Here is a 4,861-nt window from a genome sequence, read left to right on the forward strand (position 1 = left end):
GATGATGCCTTTTGTTTTGTTTATGTCATGAGAGGGGGCAGGGTGGGAATGGGTGGAAAAGAGGGTGTCATCCTTGTTGTGTTTGTCAAGCAATGGTGGGGGGGAGGGGGGACAAACACAGCCACACCTGCACGCACACATGCACATATATATGACGGGCTTCTTTCAGTTTCCGTCTACCAAATCCACACACACACAGGGCTTTGATCGGTCTGAGGCTATAGTGATAGACACATATATATATGTGTGTGTGTTTGCATATATATATATATTTCTACATATCTACTTATACAGACGCACACATGTATACACTTACATGTACATTAATATACACAGACACAAAGACATATATACTCACAAACATAGACATATATATATACATACATACAAATACACACACCAAGAAAAGCATGTACACACACATACACATATATCCACACAGTACATATATATATATATATATATATATACACACACACACACACACACACACACACACACACAATCCTCTGCTTCTGCTGCTGACACCCATTACTCTATTGTCCATCAGTGAATGTGGCTCTTGGACACACAGACACAGGACCATTAAGAAGACACTGCCCCTGGACACAGTAATATCTCTTGACTGGCCCCTGGGGGGGTACTTAACCAGCATATCTGTGGAGCACCTACCTGCATGTATATATAGCTTGGTGTTAACTGGGTGTTTATATTATATAAGGGGTTAGAGTTCAACGACAAAGAATATAGACACTGGCACTTGGTGAGGGTGTAAGCTCTATACATACATCTGTGAGTATATGTATATATATGCATGTGTTTATATATATATATTTATTTTGAAGTGTGTTGAATATTTAAGGGTGTGTTTTCTGTCCCACCCCTGATCCCTACTTGCAGTCAGATTGTGGTGGTGGTAGTAGTAGTAGCACTGGTAGTAGTGGTGTTGGCTGTTGTCACCACCACCACTACCATCAACGTCATCATCTTAAATCATCATCATTGCCATAACCATCATTATTGGCAATGCCATCATCTTACACCTTCCTCTTCCTTCACCTCCTTCTCCTCTTCATTATCATCATCATCACCACCATCATCATCATTGCCCCTACCTCAACCACTAGGATGGCGACCATCCCCACTGCCTTCACCACCACCACCACTAATACAACCATGCCTCTCCCCACCACCACCACCACCAGGCATTCCTCCATTCACTCCAATCCACCCTGGCCCACCCATATTTATAATTTAACACAACTAATTAAATCAACTTTAATCAACTCTCTCACGTTTCCCTGACATTTTTTCTTTCCTTCTTTTTTTCTTAAACAATTAATTAACTTTTAATTGTTTTTTTTATTAGTGTTTATAATTTTTAAAAAATTAAAAATTTTTCTTTTTCCATTATTTAAAACAGAAATTTCATTTTTTTTTTTCTGTTATGTAAGGCTGAACCATAGCTGTGAGGTAAGAAGCTTGCTTACCAACCACATGATTCCGGGTTCAGTCCCACTGCGTGGCACCTTGGGCAAGTGTCTTCTACTAGAGCCTCGGGCTGACCAAAACCTTGTGACTGGATTTGGTAGATGGAAACTGAAAGAAGCCCGTCGTATATATGTATATATATATATATATATCTTTTACTCCCACTACACTCTCGGAATGGTTGGCTTTAGGAAGGGCATCCAGCTGTAGAAACCTTACCAGATCAGACTGGAGCCTGGTGCAGCCTCCTGGCTTCCTAGACCCCAGTCAAACCGTCCAACCCATGCCAGCATGGAAAATGGATTTAAATGATGATGATGATGATATATAAAGATATTTAGCATTCATATTACTTTGTGAAATGTAATTGTTATTTATTTGCATTGTTTTGAATTAATGTTTGCATTACCTCATAGCTTTGATGAGGTTATTGCTTATTTTTAGAATGACATTGTAGGGTAGGTGTGAGAGGCTGGATGTGGCTAGTTTGAACATGAAAAGAAGTTGAATATGGCCAATTTAAATGCTAAAGAGCTAACATTTTCTCTTTTTTTGTGTTTTTTTTTTTTTGGCAGGCTAAACAACATACAAAACTCAGGGTGTGAAGCAGTAATCGCTGAACCGTGACGACCTTCTCTGGAGACTGAATATAGACGACAACAACAACAACAAAATGAAAAATAAACAAAAAAAAAGAACGAACAAAACTAAAGGAAATAACCAACTATATCAACCCCTCCCCCGAACTTTCTCCGGCTGCAGCTGCAGAGCCTTCGATCCGAATTGTGACATCGTCATAGAGGTGCAACTGCCAGAGAACTGTCACCTGATTGCCCACCTCCCACCACTCCAACTCCCTACACCCCGCTCACGCGACAAGCTAACGCTCTGTCTGTCTGTCTGTCTGTTTGTCTGTGTGTTCCACTCTTCTTTCTATCATCTCTGTCTCTGATTTGAACAGGCATCCATCTACCCCGAAATATTTGGCTTTGTTTTGCTGAGGGGCGGCATGAGAAACGAATAAAGACAAGCTATTACTACTACTGCTACTATTATTACTACTACTACTACTACTACTCCTACCAGCACCAACAACATCACCGTCATTTTCAACATTGCCATTACTAGCCGTCAGTTCGACTGGTGTTCAAACAAGCTCCTTGACTTATGCTGTCCACCCATGCCCACCACTTCAACCCTTTCTTTCCACTCCTTCCTCCTCTATCCTTTCCTAAAACTCCAACCCTGACTCCGCTTCCCTAATCCATTTTCTCCTCCCGCTCCGCAAACACATAACCCCCATATGCCCCGCCTAGCCTCCGACTTGGGCCTTTCTGCTTGTCCCTTTTTTTCTCTGCTCCCAACTCTGACAGAAAGTGAAAGTAAGATAAAAGAAAAAAAATAAATAAATGCAAATAAAAGGAAATAAACTAGAACGACTGTAGTGGGCAGCGGCAGAGGATCTCTCCCCATCGACTGAGATGTGTATCGAGATCTGTCACCAGCCCCTGCTCCCTGGGCCCCACCCCCTGGTCCTTTCTCTTCTCCCTCACCCCCCCATGCCGTGCCGTGCTGTGCTACGCCCTCCTTACAAACTACCGCCACGACCACCACCACTTTGTTTTCGACTCTACTCCACCCCCTACCTTTCTCTGAAACACCTCAACACATCACAGCATCTAACTAAAACATACATATGTGTATAGATACATGCATATATATATAGATACATATATATATATATATATATGCACATATGTGTATATATACATATACACACACACACATATATAAGTTATATATATATATATTGACATAAGATTTTTATGTATATGAATATATACTTGTCTATATATGTGTGAGTGTGTATGTTATCTATATGTATATATATATATATATATATATATATATATACTACATAATACTCTATATCTCTATGTATTTGTGTATGTGTGTATATGTATATACATATATATTGTATATATATAAAGTACATAAAATTATTTGTGCATATGTGTACATATGTGTGTGTATTTTTACATACATACATTTTACACACATATATAATACTTGCTAGTATATATCTATACATGTGTATATATGTATGTATACTTATATCTACAAATATATATATATATATATATATACATACATATATATATATACATATACACATATATATAACCAAATTTATGTTAATTTGTATGCGTGTATAAACATACTTATATATATATTTGTATGTATGTATGTATGCATGTAAGTATGTGTGTATGCATATATATATGAGATTATAAATATTCTGTGTGTTTGTGTATATAATAATATAAAAAAAACAATATTATTACTGTTAATATATGTATGTGTGTGTATATATATATTGAAATAAACATAATACTCTAAACAATTTGATGTGTGTGTGTATATATATATAGATATATATATGTCTATGTTTGAGTTTTTATATGTAACCATCATCTTCATCATTATTATCATTTTTATGGTTGGGGGTCTTTTCGAACACCAAGCTGTTTTCTTGGCACCAGCATCAGAGGGGTTGTCTTGCCTTCAGCAAAACTTACGAGACTTCTCAAGCTCTTGAGTTTTGATTTTCCAACTGTAAATAGGTTTGTACTGGGTACATTTTTTTGTGGTGCTTCTCAACCGTATGGACATGGGTTCGGTCCGATTGTGTGGCACCTTGGGCAGAGAAAATCTCAAGATAGCTGTACAGTAGAAGCTCTTTGGAGAAGAACCGCCCCTCTCAGACAAGTGTCCTGATGTGCTTTGTAAGATTTATGTGAACGGAAAGCAATATCTCCTCACTGCTGTCCGTCTGAGCACAAAGTCATATTCAATATGTGGCGGTAAAATAATATATTGGAAAAACATTATATATATATATAGGCGCAGGAGTGGCTGTGTGGTAAGTAGCTTGTTTACCAACCACATGGTCCCGGGTTCAGTCCCACTGTGTAGCACCTTGGGCAAGTGTCTTCTACTATAGCCTCGGCTGACCAAAGCCTTGTGAGTGAATTTGTTAGACGGAAACTGAAAGAAGCCCATTGTGTGTGTATATATATATATATATATGTACAGAGATTGGACAAAATGGAAACACCTAGCATCATAGCATTATCATTTTGAAATATCTATAAAACCGTCAAAAGCTTGTTTATTTTTATGTTTTTTGATTTATTATTAGTGTTGCTTAATATGTTTTGCTAAAATTGCTGTTTCTTTTCAGATATCATCAGAAAAAGGTAATTAAAATTCATTAAAATGACAGATCTATCGGACATTGAAAGAGATCAAATTGTTGGTGCTCGTATGGCAGGCGCTAGCGTAACGAAAGCAGTCAAAATGTTTTGTG

General features: G+C 37.8%; 1 protein-coding gene across 1 annotated transcript in view; it reads left to right on the forward strand.

Moving 5' to 3' along the window:
* Positions 1-3,895, forward strand: part of LOC106875649 (ankyrin repeat and sterile alpha motif domain-containing protein 1B) — a 53,946-nt gene extending 50,051 nt beyond the window's left edge. The window contains exon 9 of the mRNA XM_014923889.2: positions 2,067-3,895. The gene's annotated coding sequence lies outside the window, so the exon portion shown is untranslated. The remainder of the gene's footprint in view (positions 1-2,066) is intronic.
* The last annotated feature ends 966 nt before the right edge of the window (positions 3,896-4,861 follow it).

Source organism: Octopus bimaculoides, unplaced genomic scaffold (genome assembly GCF_001194135.2).
Source record: "Octopus bimaculoides isolate UCB-OBI-ISO-001 unplaced genomic scaffold, ASM119413v2 Scaffold_51101, whole genome shotgun sequence".
NCBI classification, from domain to species: Eukaryota; Metazoa; Mollusca; class Cephalopoda; order Octopoda; family Octopodidae; genus Octopus; species Octopus bimaculoides.